This window comes from Centruroides vittatus, unplaced genomic scaffold (assembly GCF_030686945.1).
Source record: "Centruroides vittatus isolate TY-2023 unplaced genomic scaffold, ASM3068694v2 contig_745, whole genome shotgun sequence".
Lineage (NCBI taxonomy): Eukaryota > Metazoa > Arthropoda > Arachnida > Scorpiones > Buthidae > Centruroides > Centruroides vittatus.
This window is the reverse complement of record NW_027122481.1, coordinates 61,345-78,239: the sequence shown is the minus strand read 5'-3', so window position 1 is coordinate 78,239 and position 16,895 is coordinate 61,345. Positions and strand designations below refer to the sequence as shown.

General features: G+C 32.3%; 1 protein-coding gene and 1 long non-coding RNA gene across 2 annotated transcripts in view; one reads left to right on the top strand and one right to left on the bottom strand.

Annotated features, from left to right (window-relative positions):
• The window catches only part of LOC136981135 (zinc finger protein 271-like), a 213,592-nt gene that overhangs the window by 158,886 nt on the left and 37,811 nt on the right, over positions 1-16,895 (bottom strand).
• On the top strand, positions 596-6,242 carry LOC136981137 (uncharacterized). Its single transcript, XR_010881650.1, has 3 exons — positions 596-793; positions 3,066-3,150; positions 6,201-6,242. It is a non-coding gene; the product is annotated as an uncharacterized lncRNA (long non-coding RNA).

Genomic DNA, 16,895 nt, shown 5'->3' with positions numbered 1-16,895 from the left:
GTCATTAAGTTCGCCATGACGCGTTTCTATCGGCCAATAACGGTTCGTCTGTTAGTCACGTGAGAAAATAATATCACGTGGTGTTTTAATGGGAAAAAGAACGATGCGGTTAACTGAGATGAGTGACATTAGAATAAAGAGGGGGCCTTTTTATACTCTTTTTGAGTGGTAAAGGGCCTTAAACCACAAATAAAAAAAAAAAAAAAAGAATAAAGAGGAAAGGATAATAAATTTAAGACATATTCTACACTAATAATCACATATAATTTAATTCAAACGAAAAAACAAACGAATCTTAGTCGAAATAGTGTTCTTTATCGACAGATGTTGATCGAACAATAAACGTATTTTGTACACCAGTTCTTTCTCGATCCAAGAAAATATCTCTCATCGCAAATCTTCGACGAGATTTTCTAGTTAAATAAAGCCGTACAAAACAGAATTTGTTTAACACGTGGATAGCGGCTGTATCGGTATCGATCGCCATCTTGAATACTGTACGCATGCGCCGAAATGTAATTAGGTTGTCGCTTGTGTGGTTGCGCAGTCTCATAGCGAAAATGCGTTTGTGTCACCGCTTTTCGTTGAGAGTGAATCCACCCAATGGTATTAAATATGGTTCCCGTTAACTCTACCTTAAATCTTCGATATTTTATAGCATCAATGCCGCTAATGAAGGGGAGAAGACCTAGATTAGACCCAGTAAGAGGTGGATGAACAAAATATTTGAAGACCTAAGAAAAACGACTGACGATGTAACAACGGTGTTTGCCAGACGAGTGATAAACACGAGGTGAGTTCTAGGAACAATATTTATCATATATCACGTGGGTTTCGTATCTACAAACTATGACGTGAGTTGGTGACGTGCTACCTCTTGACTCTCTTCTATTAACTTTTAGTGTACACCCCTTGTTTACTGCTGCAACGCGAACAAAAACACTGAGTTCACTTGCCTGACTTTGTTAGGGTTCTTTCGTACTACGGCCGACTGGTTCGACTGGTCCGACTCTAACACGTGTTGCCAGAGCAACAGCAGTCGGTGTACAAACGGGTCGTTCCACTTGGACAACTTTAATAAGTTAAATAACTTGTACTCGGGTCGACCTAGAAAGCTAAATATTTGTAATCGGATCGGAGCAGTCAGTCGTAGTGTGAAATAGCCCTTACTCATTCAAAAATTCGAGTAAAATTAATATGGATATTTATTATTGAATTGATTGATGACACACTATTTGACTAGGAGAGGTAACAGTAAGTGTTTCCTATTATATGAATTTTATTTATTTATTTAGGCAAATGTAAACTCAAACTCGGCAGTTTCCCATTGAAAACAGATTGTTGACAAATGAAAAACATTTTAAACTGAGAAAATGAAGATAAAAGTAGAGCCAGAAAATGAATATTCAGAATTTACATTGAACCCAGGTGAGTGTAAAGTTTGAAGTTTTAAAGAATTGCAAGAAAGAATTAAATACGGATACCAAAAAGTTTTGTAGAAGAATTAAATCTGGACCATAAATATACACAGGTGAGTAAAATGTACTTTTGTATACGACTCTTGTGTTGCTTTAAAAGCATCATTTGCAAACTTTCTATGTTTACATTACCCCTTGCAAAAATTTAAAAGGATCCTTGTCTACTTAAATGCATGACTGCGAGGGAAAATGTTACAATTTTGAAGTAAGAGAAGTCAGCTGGCGGAACTCGAAAGGATCCATCATGTCTACATATAAAACCTGTCAAACAGACAATAGTGAGAAAGATGACTCCAGGATCCTTTATTATGTCATTAAATTTAGATTTATTTCATTCTTTCTTTAGAACTTACTCTTTATCATTTTCCTGAATTCACTTGTGATATGAAGTGGACGAAAATTTTCAAATTTCAGACCTGTAAATTCTGCTATAAACCTTCTATTCATCTGTCCTTTTTAAATCTGATAACAGAGTTACTTAGGTGAAAATTGTAAACTTTTCTACCAGAGGATTAACCGTAGTCACGGGATTTTTTAAATTAAACTATGATTAAAAATTGCAATGTAAACGATTTTTAAGCATGAATTACTATGAATAATTATAAATAATACAATTGAGTTGATTGCCCTATTCGGATCGAGGCAAACTTGAATTAGGGGGCCTCGTGTGAAGTGTTGACCTCACACATTTTCTGTTGGTAACTGAAGGGGAGGGGAAAAGTTCACCTTTAGTGGAAGTCCATTTATTTTATTAAATTTTATACAGTTTATGCATTATATTAGATTTATTTCAAAATTTCTTGTTTTGTTTCTACCTATTGTATTTAGTATTCGTGAAGTGATAAAGGGTTAAAGAGGGAGATTTATTGAAGCGCTGAAAAAAGTACAGAAACTTTGACGAAACCGAAAGAATGAGATAGATGAAATAAAAGTGTCTAGAAAAGTGCGCGTGCAATTTATGGACAGCTCCTAAATATTACATTTATTATTCGCCACAGCTGAACTTATTTTAATTACAAGTAACAGAAAAATACAATTAAATAGTTAATAAAAACTAGTTGAAATGGATATTTTGTATGTTTTATATCATATGAATGGTGTGGGAGAATAGTTTACAAAAAGCCCTTTCAAAACCTTTTTATTTCCTGTAAAATATAATAATATTTACTTGCACGTACGAACGTTTTTGTATCTCTATCGAGATCTGCTTCTAATCTACAAAAAAGGAAAAAATTAAACTTTTGGTATTTTGGATCCTTTTGAGTGAAGAAATGTGGTTGTAACAAAGAAAGAATTTAATATTTTATAAGTAGAGAGGATGAAATGATGTACTCTGAGGTTTAATAACTTATAAACTCTTATTTTTACATATTCATTTGGTATGAAAATGCTCCAGATTTGAATCAAGCAAAGGAATTTTATAATAAACCAATCAAAAGACATGCATATAAAATATTAATCGTAAATTCCTTGAAATTAGAATAAACGGAATTTTATATTTTAGTTTAAATATTTTGTTTGTTTTAATTATTTTTATGTAAAATTTAAGTTTTGAGATAATGTAACATAAGTTATTAATCATTTCAGATAAATACTTATAACAATTCAAATTGAAAAAATAACACAAACTGTTCCAATTGTTGGAGTAATTCCGGTTATAACAGTGAAATAGGTGAGAGACTTCATGCTTTTAACATTTTATATATATGTTTCTAGCAATTAAAAGAATAGTGAAAACATAAATATAGATACATTTATATTTATATAAATTTTAAGATTATATATTCATAAACTTGTGCAAATATTTTATATATGGTGTACATGAAATTAAATTAATATTACCAATATTTGTACTTCATAGAGTTAAGACGAACAGTTTAATTTATCAGGATCCTGGAACAGAACAAGTTCCAATTTAGTTGTTTTAGAAAATGAAATGTGATAAATAATAATTAAAAACAAATTGAATTCTTTTATTTATTTATTTAATACTACAATGGAAACCGTGTTGGTATGGGCATATTACAAGAGAACAAGAAAACATTAGTATCAATTCCAGTACAAAGTACATTAATATTAACAGTACGTCATGTAACAATTAGCCTGTTAAAAGAAAAAAGGAATAATAAAAAGTTTATATCAATAACAAACAAAATCAACAATAATAATGACTTATATCCACAAAACAAATAAAAAAATGCACACAAAATGCAGCAAATAGTTGATGCACAAAAAATACTATAAAATAATATAGAGGAAAATTAAACAATTATCTGAAAAAATGAAATTATTAATTATAATATGCCCAGAAACGCCGACATAAATGCTGCCAACTGTCTAGGACTAAATCATCCACTAATATGGTATATTCACACTGTTTGATGGTGAAATTTCTGAAAAGTAGTATCTTAGTCTAAACAAATCATGCTGCTTTAACCATTTATCTGAGTAATAAAACTATAAATACAATGATATTTATTATAATCTTATAACAGTTGCTTATATGATTGAACCGAAAAATAATCTTCACCAAAACACTTTTGTCTGACTGACTGCACAGCCTTACATTTAATTTCTCAATGAAAAGCACCAAATTAACATGAGTGTCACAGAATTCACAATAATCCATACAAGGAGCCATCATTTTTCTAAATACATTACATCGCACATATAACACTGCCAGTATAATGCAAAATGGTCTTTCTGTATTCAAATAGGTCACCAACCCCCATTCATTAAAAGCATCCAAATACCACTTATTATATTTGTAGTTAGCAGCTATATTTTTAAACTCATTTATATAATTATTTGCCAGTCTCATTAAAATATCAGAGACATCAGTTTTATTTAACATCATAGGATCATTTCGATAGCCGATATTTTGCAACAAGGACACAATTCGATCTCTTCACGCTACTCTGTGAGAAATTAATAATACCGTATCCACTCGGGTATAAAAAGATCTCGTGTTTAGCACGATATGTGACTTTAGAGGTCAAAATAAAGAAAATTAGATTTATTAATACAATTCTAATTTTATTTTGTTTAATAACAAAATATTATCAAATGCACATATTAAAGCGAACAATTATGTTTGCCTTAATACGTGATGAATGGAAAACAAAATTGAAACATTATAGTGCACTCTACCAGAAAAAGTTTATTTTTAGTGATTCAGAATGTGCTAATTTTATTAAAAATAACAATTTAACTAATATAAAATAACTAAATTTATAATCATTGTTAAGTGTCCTGTATTTTTCTAATGTTTTTATAAAGAAGAAGAAAATATTTTCTGCGAACGAATGAGATGCAATGTGGTTTTTAATTGATGGATGTAGTACTAAACCAATAAACAAAGGGGTGTGTGTGTTAATTTGTTTACAGTAGGTGCCAACTTACGAAAAATAGATTGTAGACCTATAATGACAGCACGAAGAATACACAGTTCACAGAAATTATTGTAAAAACGCAAAGAATCCTTCATTCGCGCAAATAGTATGACCTAGTTATTTGAAGCAGTGAGAAATGAATGAAAACCTCGTCTTATATGCGAGTAAATACGGTAATTTAGCAGACTGTAAGTTTACTAACCGACTGTTTGCAAAACCATCTTAAATTATTTTTTATTATATTAATATAAAGGAAATCGGAAATAGTCCTATCATCCCACCACGTCTCTATTAAGAAAATTATATCAAAAGTACACAAAAAATTCCAAAAAGAATTAGGTTTATTTACAACCCCTTCACAATTTTACGAAAGTACCGATGTACTGTACCTCCTCCAGTCAAGTTGAAATTTGTTCTTCTATCGTCTTAGAAACTACATTATATTTATAAATTTTGTTATCAACTTTTACCACATTTCTATTATTTAAATAAGCAATTGAAGCTTCCATTCTCTTTTTTCTTTCGCAAAGTTATTAATTGTTTTCCTTATACAGCCTTAATACCTTGACTTACGCTACCCCTACTTACGCAATTTTCAAATCTCATCGATCCGTCTTTTGTTTGAACGCCACGCAACTCTTGATTACTCACTCTCCCCACACTATTGTGGGTGCCGGGAGGCGGACAGAGTCTCGTTCCTTTTTCTTTCGGCAAACGGGTCAGGGAGACCGGCCCACGTCAAGATGGCGGTTCGGATGGGTTACACGATACGCGAGTGGAGGAAGTGGATGGGTTTGACGGTAGAGTGGCGGCGATATTCAAATAACTGACATTAACAACGAATTAAAAACAACAACAGTTTATTAAGACTAAAGCAAAAGTTACAATAGGGGCGAGCTACTGTCGCCTAAGTTCGGATACGTGGAGGGAGAGTTTACATGAATTTGGGTCATGCCTCGTGATCCGGGTCGGTCTTTCCTCGAGGTCAAGTATTCCTTTATTCGCCGTCGGGTTGCATCGGGACTTCGAACACACACACTGTCTAATTGACACTACTTAACCGACCCCTTTTCCCGTTCTCGTCGCCCTTTATCGTCTCGGTCACGTTTCTCCATTTCACCAACCAGCATTATTCGAATGTTGTTCTTCATGATTCATGTTTTCTCCGTGGGAACCAAGCAATTAAATATTTTATTATTAACGGTTTAATTCCGGCAGGTTTGAATTTTCACACTATTGTTCAGCTTACATGTTCAGATGTGTCACGTGGAATCGACGCATAGCTACAATTTATTTTTGTTATTCATTTCTGTGTTTGTTATTTCTACAGAGAGTTGAGAGTCTCTACTACATCATCCAAACGAAGTAGAACTGATTCTTCTGCATCAAACAAGAAAACAAAAACTTTATTTTTGGAATGTGAAGTTAACATTATTAAAGACTTCAGTACAAAAATGAAAATTTGTGAATTGGCAAAGAAGTTTTATCTACTGGAATCGACGGTCGGAACAATTATGAACGGTAAAGAAAAAATTTTCGAAGCTGTGAAAAATGCTCAATCTTTAAATTCAAGCATCATTCCTAAACATCACGGTATTATCGCCGAGATGGAAACAATATTATCAAAGATTTTATTAACCCCCTCCCTCCCTTCCAGTGGACATCATTATGGACAGCCCCTTATAACTGAGGAGTAAAACTATGAATTTTACCCATAAATGTACAATTTGATAGAATGAAAAAAAAATCCATGTAATGAACCTAAATAAAAAGTGGTGTCTAATGGTAGCTCATAATGAGAAACTTATCATAAAACAATTTAACAATAAGTAAATATTTGTGTTGTTTATTCTGAACATTAAAATTTTATTTCTTGTTATTATATATAAACAAAATCAGAATAAAAGACAATGTGTTTCAAGTGAAATTGAGTTTTACATAATAGAAATTTAATGAGTCTTTCTTCTTTTGAGATATTTATTTATATTTTTGAATCAACTAAAATACATGTTTAAAGTGTGTACTAATTCTGTGAATATTTTTGTCATGGAACTAAAAAACATTTACACAAGAACATCAGATGATAATTGCTGGAAAATTAAATTAAGAGAGTTAGAAACTAAATTTTTACTTAACGACTGTCCCAAATCGAAATTAAACGCATGGCAAAAACAATACTGGAAACACAGATATAATACAAAATACAAACCAGACAAAATATATAAGCCCTTCCCATATATAAAAAACATCTTTAAGGATTTTATTGCAGTTTTCAAAAAAGACAACATCAGTTTGGCACCATCTTTGACCAACAAAATATCCAACTCTATCCATCATAACGTTAATAAACAGCACAGCAACAGAACAAACATCCTTAAAAGTGTTGGAACAGTTTACAAACTAGAATGCCATTGTCATAACCCGAAAATTTATATTGGTGAAACTGGCCGAATATTAGAAACTAGAATTAAAGAACATGAAGCTGCTATTCGCCTTAAACATAACACTTCTCTTGGTACACCCATACAATAGAAAATAATTGTCAAATTAATAAAAACAATATCAGAATTTTACATTCTGAGAAAGATCCATACAAACGGAAATTTAAAGAACACATTGAAATTAGAAAACACCTTAAAGAGCATCTTATTAATATTTCCGATGGTATGACAATAAACCCCCAATGGTACAAATTAATAGAAGACACCCCATACGCTAAACATTGTTTAAAGCACACCCCATTGTTCGGAATGCCAAGAATGTATTGGATAACATTACAGCACATGTCAGTAAACTGTAACACGGTCAAGAACGGATAAACACCTGCCTTTTTAGTCTTTACTCATCTTCACCCTCATTAGGAACAAAGCACTTTCACTGCAAATGTAAGTTTTTATATAAATAATCTAAATTGACTAACTGTATATATATATTTTTTATCAAATTGTATTAAATCACAAAAAAATTTTTATGTTATAGAGAATGTAATACACCTTTGTGTTAAAATATAGAAAAATATTTTTAAAAATGTACCAACATATGATATGTAAGTTTTATGTTGTTGTATTCCAATTTACGTGATGTTTAATATTGTCGGAAACCTTACCATATTTTGTATTCTTTAACAGCACTGAAGAGGGGTTGGGAGATAAACCAACCCGAAATGCATTTGAGTAAATAAACGAAAATTTTCCCTAACCATTGCTGTATGATCGTCTACCAGAATCATTATTTGGATTACAAGGACGGTACACACAGAATTAGTATACACAGCAACCATACTTACTACGTTAAAAAGTGTACTAAGTTTGACAATGTTTCTATGACTTTAGAAATATGTAAGTTAATTGCATAAAGACTTCTATGTGAATTTAACTAAACTAATGTATTTTTCTGGGCCATTAATAGACTTGCACCACTTTCAAAATTATTGAACTGTAAAGTTCAATTATTTTGCAATTAACTTACATATTTCTAAAGTCATAGAAACATTGTCAAACTTAGTACACTATTTATATTTTTGATTCAACTAAAAGGCAAACGTTTAAATATCTTGAAAGAAGAAAAAATGGACTTACACCACTTTCAAAATAAACAGTCCATATACAGTATATAACAATTTTTATTTCTTTTTGTTTTCAAGTTCTGTACCTTTTAACTAGAAATATGTTTCTATCTACTAATTTATTAAAAACTGGAAGCATAATCTGAAAAAATAACATTTTCCAAGAAACTTTTGTTGTTTATTATTAAATACAATACTGTCTATATTAATTTGCATTGTGTTTAATTAACTTACCAAACACAACTGATTATACAGTATATATATAATCTACTTGATTAACAAATTTTATTTATACAAAAAATAAACTATTTTACAAAAGTTTCATTTGAATTTTATAATGCTTTATTTATGAATTATGCATATCAAAGTCCGTAATTACACACAAATTTCAATAAGAAATTAATAACTACATATTTCTCATTCATTGAAAGCTTGTATTATTGTATTCCTAACAGTAGTAGTCAAATGACACATACGAATCACAAAATTCTCATAGGATAACATGTATGACACATTCTAATAACAAAAATTTCAATTCCCATACGATAACATGTATGACACACTCTAATCACAAAAATTCTCTCTTACGATAACATGTATGACACATTCTAATCACAAAAATTTCCGCGCGATATAATGTGTTCTAATAACAAAATATTATAAAGTATTACAAATACCTTTTGACATACTTACTATAAAATGTGATTGGTTGATTGTCGGCATATATAAAATTTTAACATACGTTAGAATTTATTTTAATGTCAGGATCGAACATGGAAGCATACGGTTTTATTTTTACCTACGATAGCGACAGAAATTATTGTTTCTCCTCGGTTGTACAAGTCTCTGAACGGCTGTATAGCTGTGGTAAATAATTTTTCGCTCGATATTCCCGATAATTTTCCTGTTGTTTTGCGTTATTTTAAAGTTAACGGAGATATATGGAAGGGAGATGGAAAGTTCGGTTTTGTAATTGTTGATGAAGACGGAAGAATTAACGAAGTTAGTAATAAATTATATTATTTGTTTCGAAGATTGTTTGGATGTTATGAGAGAAGTTTACGTTGAAAAGAATAAAAAGAATATATTAATATTTAGAGAGATAAATTGCAGATTGAAACATTATAAATTTGCTAAAGTCAGTAAAATCGATTGATATGTATTTTAAGCATCCGAGTAACTGCATAATCTCCGGACCATCGCAATGTGGAAAGACTACGTTGGTAAGAAAAATTATTTGTTGTAAAATTTATTGTGAGATCTGGATTTCCCTCAGAATTTAACTTGTAATAATTCGTTTTAGGAATTTTCCCCTAATATAAACATCCTGTCTAAAAACGGGCCTGGACGAGAAAATATGTGTCCCCGGCCGTATAACTGTCAACCATCCTTTGTTCTTAAGCTTTAAACGGATCATCTTGCAACCTTAGTTTACACTTAGCGTTCAGGATCGTCATATATTTTGAATCCTGGGAACACCTATGACCCAAATCGTCATCCACCGTCGATCACGTGACCTAATTTTCCAGGCTAAACGTATAAAAGCCACTCCTTCCACCCCCTCGGGGGAGTCTCCTATCATCTGCCGGACAAAACGCCGTCGCTTGTCGTCACCGACTCGGACCTTCTCCGAACGTCTCCGCGCTCAGTCGCGATATTATAAAACTGCCTAATTCGAATATTAATCTCCACCTCGAGGATATTAAGTACTAACTTGACGAAACGAATAAGAGGTATGAACCGAACTTGTAAGCTCACTCTCAAACCCTACGCGATTTAGGGAATTTAGTCAACAAAAGACACCAATACAAAAGCTAACTTTAATAAATCTTGTTTTATTGTTAAATGGTCTCCTCTTTGTCTCGAATATCGCTTCGCCTTATCGTCGACCCCATCTCACCTCCTATCCACTCGCGTAACGCGTAACGAGCGCTAAAAAACGTAACAGCTATTCTGACAAGCGTAATAGAAAAGGGAGGCACGACTTTCTCCTACCTCCCCAAATCACATATTGGTGTTAATCAAGAGGGGGTACGACTCTTTCGGACCCCCCGACGTCACATTATGAAAAACAGTTAAAGAAAGTTTTATGGTGTTATTCTGTATATTTGCCGTTTTTTCGAGATGAAAAAAGTATTACATTTATGTACTGCTTACCTGAATCTGTGCAAGGATGGGATTTAGTAATAATCGATAATTTGATGCACGAACTCAGTTCAAAAACTGCGTTTCTGTTCACGACGGAGTCTCACCATTATAATGTAAGCGTAATCCTGATAATGCAAAATCTGTTTCCGAAAAATAGAATTATGAAAGATATTACTTTAAATACACATTATTTGATTTTGTTTAAAAATAATCGCGATGAAAGTCAAGTAAGCTGTTTGGGACGCCAGGCCTTCGTAGGAAAATGTAATTTTTTTATGGACGCGTATAAAAAAGCGACAGAAAAGGATTTTGGTTATTTGTTACTGGATTTTCATCCTAAAACAGACAAGAAACTTTCGGTGTGGGATTCGTGTTTTCCGGACGAACAAGGTATTTATTGGATATACTTACCGATAAAATGAAGAACGTAAAGAAAAATTATCATATGTTGGCGCATTTAGCCAAAACTACTCCTTCTCAACGAAAAGCAATATTGAAAGAGGCTACTCCCGATCAAGTTAAAGTTTTGTGCGAAATATGCGATAATTTGCTGAGAAGAAATATACCTGCCGACGTTCATAAATTACGAAAATATAAAAAAGTAATCAGGAAATTAAGCGAAAAACGCGTTCCTTTAAATATCAAGAAAAAAATTTTGATTAATCAATCGGGCGGATTCCTTCCTCTTCTACTGGCGCCATTATTGTTTATGGCAGGAGGATTAATCGGTAAAGTAATAGGAAAAAGAATCTAATGGCAAAGCAAATGGCTCTGGTCCCTCCCGAGTTGTTAGCAGGATATCAAATTAAAACCTGAAATAAGAATTGGAAATAATATCGAAGAATTACTCGAGAGTACCGATTTATCCGACGATAGTAAAGTTAAATTATTAAGTCAGTTGATTTCGAGATATCAGAGAACCATCCATAAGCCGAATGAGCCCGTCAGAGTATCCATTGTGCCCGATGAAAAACCGCCGGAACCACCCGAAGTAAAAACCTGCCGCCGATAACGGTGAGGATGCATTTATTAAACAAATAACTATATCTGTACCGCAGCTATATCAAAAATACATTCCTCATTTAATCAACAAACTGAGACAAAACGATTACGGGTGGAATACAAAAGGCAAATTAACAGTTAGCGGCACTCCAGTTCCTGGGAGTCACATAATTGATCTGTTATCCCATTTGGCAAGGAATCGAAAAACATTTATTGCGCCTATTGGTTTTAACGTGTTTTGGGAAGCTGTAAGAAAATTAAATTTTCCTAGAGAGTGGATAGGAAATAAAAGTTTGTCGACTCTACCCGAAATCGGCGAAAAGCCGAGATATCAACCGATACAAGTCGAAAGTCCCGAAGAAATTTTTTCTACAGTTTCTCCGAGAGTATTTTACCAGTGGAAAAAGTCATCGAAAAAGAGGAAGAAGAGTCCGGAATGGAGAAACTACTGAGACGGTTATATTATAACCCCAAATCTTTGGCATCGTTTGGAGGAGTGAGTAATACTAGTTAAAGCTTCTAAATTTCCGAGATCTACTGTTGAAAAATGGCTGTCTTCTCAACCTGTTTATTCGTTGCATAAACCTGTTAAGGGTTAAATATTCGCGAAGAAAAACTAAAGCTTTTTATCCTAACGACCTATGGCAAGCCGATTTAATTGTGTTAAAGCAATTTTCTAGATATAATAACAGTATAAAATATTTATTAACAGTAATTGATGTATTTAGTAAATATTGTTACGTTGTGCCAATAAAGGATAAAAAACCTAAGTCTGTTGCAGAAGCGTTTCAAATTATTTTTAAACGAAATATTCCCAAAAATATACAAACCGATAAAGTAACCGAATTTTATAATAGATTAGTAAAAAATTTGTTTAAAAAATATAAAATTAATCACTATTCGACCCATTCCGATACTACCGCTTCGGTGGTCGAGAGATTAAATAAAACTTTACGAAATAAAATATATAGATTAATTACTTATCGTAATTCTTATGAATATATTGATAAATTAAACGATATTGTAAAAGGATATAATAATAGTTTTCATAGAAGTATCGGGATGGCTCCACCTGAAGTTAGTCTTTTGCACTACGGTTCAGTTTTTGATAGGCTATATGGTATAAAAAGGAAAAGTAAATTTAAATTTAATATTGGTGATTTAGTTCGAATTTCGAAAATACGTAAAACATTTAGTCGCGGATATCTGTCGGGCTGGACGAAGGAAATATTTGTTATTTGCGATCGATTTCTATCGCATCCTCCGACGTACGTATTAAAAGATGTGAATAACGAGATTCTAGAAGGAAGGTTTTATACCGAAGAATTACAAAAATTAACAAAATGATGCAATCAGATTTTTTCGTAACGCTGATAAGTAATGCAAGTATGGACCTGTTTCCCGGGAATACGCAGTCGCATTTCACGGTGAAAATGAGTCCTCCTATTAATCTACACGGAAACTGGGCCGTCGGTCTTGCCGAAGCTATTATTCCAAGAAACTGGTTTAATATATCTAATCATAATAATCAGTATATTGTGACGATCGAAGAAAGCGTGAAAGGAGAAGATGTGTCCTTGCCGGATAAATCATATTTGGTTCCATTAACTTCTATTAAAGGCGATAAAACTGAATTGTTCGATATAATAAATTCAAACATAGTTAGTCTAACAAATTCTAATTTGGCAGAATTTATTTTCGACAAAAATAATCAAACTGTGGATATAAATATAAAAGACGAACACGAGTTATTTATCACCGGTAAAGGATTCATCGAAATTACTTTATATGCTAAACTTACCTAACGAAGATACTGTATTAAGAGGTAATTCAACTCATAATTTTCGACTGTCAACTCAGGACTACTCTAATGAATATTTTAATTTAGTGGAGAAAAATAGAAAGAGAGAAGTAAGTAAGAAAGTTTATAAAGACGAAAAAATCTTTATTCCTATCAAATTATACTCGTCTCCTGAAAAATTTCTTAGCATTTTTAAGTATATAAAACTGGCGTTTCTACCCAATAATAAAATTATTTTAAAAGTTCTGTCGAATATTTCTGTAGAATTTGGAGATGAATTGAAAGACTTTCTCGGATTTACAGCTATAAAATTTCCACCCGGCGAATATATAAGTCGCTATCCCATCGAAATGTCGGCAGGAATTTCGGAAATTTTTATTTACTCGAATATTATTTCTTCTCATCACGTAGGAGATATAACAGCTCCGTTATTAAGAGTTATACCCGTTATGGGCACGAAAGAAGATCAGATAGTCAAAGTTTATTCAAAACCTTTGTATTTTCCTATTAAGAAAAATTTTATCGAAACAATCGAAATCGAACTGAGATCTGCAAGCGGAAAAGAGATAGTCTTTTTCGAAGGAAAAACAATATTAATTTTATCTTTTAAACAGTTATAAATACCAGTTAGTTTTATTTCTAGTGTTAGTTTGTCTTTAAGAAGTGCAAAATGAAGCTTGATCCAAAAGTTTGTATAAATTACTACTGTAATCAAGCAGGAGGTACATTATGGACTCCCGATTTATATTTAGGGGGAACGAGGTTATTTTACGGGGCCTCAAATACAGCGCGGTTATGGATTCTTCTGCAATTTGTTTAGAAAATCCTTACCAATATTGTCCAAGATCAGATCATATCTGGGGCGCAAAGCATTAAATTTTGCGTCGGGTGTTGGATCGGATGTAATTGCGAGGAAATCATTTAAAGAATCGGCAAAATCGCATCTAAAGGATATTGGCTCTGAAATTAAAGATGATGTAGTTAAAAAAGTGCAAGGCGGATCGGGTATAAAACAAAAGTGACCAAAGAGACTGAAGCAGTCGTAGAATAAAAGACGGTAAGTACACGATATATTTTCGGAATAAGAAAATGGACCCGAATTCATGCCCCTGTACCAAAAGCGAGCTTGACTTATTTAGCACCGTTTCGACGCAACTGGCCATCGACAATACTACAGAAGTTATTGTTCATCCCGTAGCAGTAAAATCGGATAGTCGTGCTCCGATAGAATTTTACATATCTGGTTCTGGTGAAAATTATATTGACTTGCATTCGATTTATCTCCACGTTCAAGCAAAAATTATTAAAAACGACAGAACGGACGTCTCTGCCGAAGAAAAGGTTGCACCTGTTAATTATTTTTTAAATAGTTTATTTTCTCAATGCAGCGTGTTTTTAAATGATAAACAAATAATTTCGCAGACTAATTACCAATACCGCTCTATTTTAGAAACATTACTATTTTATTCAAAAGATGCGCAAAAAACTTTTTTAACGAGCGCATTATTTTATAATGATACTGCACAATATATGGACTCGTTAGAGGATAATAATGAAGGATTGGCTAAAAGATTTAATATTGCTAAACAAAGTAAATTAATAGATTTAATCGGAAGGCTTCATATCGATTTGTCCAATCAACCTAAATTGTTAATTAATAACGTTGATTTAAGAATTAAATTAGAAAGATCTAAAGACAATTTTGCTCTAATGTCTAACAGCAATAATTATAAAATAATTATTAAAAATGCATCTCTAAAAATTAATAAAGTAGACGTTAGTTCATCTGTTCAAATTGGAATAGAAAAAGCGCTGCAAACAGGTATCATAAAAATGCCGTTTCGAAGAACCGATGTAAAAGTCTTTAGCTTAAGTAGTGGAATACAATCTACTAATATCTGAAATGCCGTAATCAGCCAACTGCCTTATAGAATAACCATCGGTCTAGTTTCTAATTCGGCATTTAATGGAAATGTAAAATATAATCCTTTCAATTTTAAAAATTACAATTTAAATTATATATGTTTATTAAAAGACAACCAAATGGTCCCCCCACAGCCATATTGTCTGGATTATACGCATAGTATTTACGCGAGAAATTTTATATCATTATTTGAAGATATAGGATGTATTAATCACCTTAAATTTACAAATATATCTTACAAGGATTATAAAGATGGATATACTCTCTACAGTTTCGACTTAACGCCCGATCGATCTGCCTCGGAATCACCTAAGAGCATAAATCAATTAGGAAACATCTCAATCGAATTTAAGTTCATGACGGCATTACTAGAAACTGTAAACGTTATTTGTTCACTTGAATTCAATAATACTCTAGAAATCGATACTTCGCGAACTGTTTTCATCGATTACTGATGAATACCCGTGTTATGGAGGCTTGCATCCAGCGATCCGAAAATAAAAGAAACTTTCGGAGGAGTTTTTGCATCCGATGATTTACCTGTTTGCATCGCTAAGTATAAATCGTTTATAATTAATTTAGACGAAAAAAATAAACCCGGTAGTCATTGGGTAGCAGCATTCTTTGATGGAAAAACCTGTTTTTGCTACGATAGTTACGGAATTATACCAACAAAACCAAATATTATTAATTTTATAAAACGAAATTCTAAAAACTGTTGCTGTTATAATAATGTTCATCAGAGTTTATATTCGATGAATTGCAGGTATTTTTGTTTGTATTTTCTGTATAAAATGAATAGAAATCAATGTTTAAAAGAATTGAGTATAACTGATAAAGTCTATAATGACGAATTTGTAAATAAATTTGTTAAATACCGTTTGTATTTAGCGTGCTCTCTTACTGTAACGTATAATCAATGCTGTAATTCAATGAAAAATAATAAAAGCATTTAAAATGTAAAAAATTGGTTTTTTATTTTTTCAAAAATAAATTACACATGCCACAAATCTGTAAAAAAACCCCAAAATTAAAAAATAAATATAATATTATTTGCCAATTTTTATATAAGAATAAAATATATTTACTATGTTTGAACATATATGTCTTATATGAAAAGATGTCACACAGTGGACAGTGGGCTACAAAACGGGCGTGTTCCGTACAGATGTTGTGTACTGGCATGACACCATCCTGCGGCCGACAACATTCATGTGGATAGCTCGTCCCATGAATATCACAGACCGTTTCCTTCGTCCATTTTTTGGGAGGTGGGCAGCAGTGCGGAAATTTTTTCAGGTGGTTTGGGCACGGAAATCTTATTTTGGAAGATTTCGGCATCTTCCAAGTCGAAATATGGTATGTATATGTCGTAAATTTCAGCCGTTAAATTTAAAAAATTTTTTTCAATTTTCCCCCCTCTTTATAATAAAAAACTTTATATTTTAAAATTAAGTTGTATAAAATTCGGCAAACATTTTCACTTTTCTCCCACTCTCCAAAAGGCCCTTCTTCATACGCTATATAAAGCCCATGTAAATGGTTGCCAAATCTTACATTTTTTTGATTAAAATAATTTAACTCG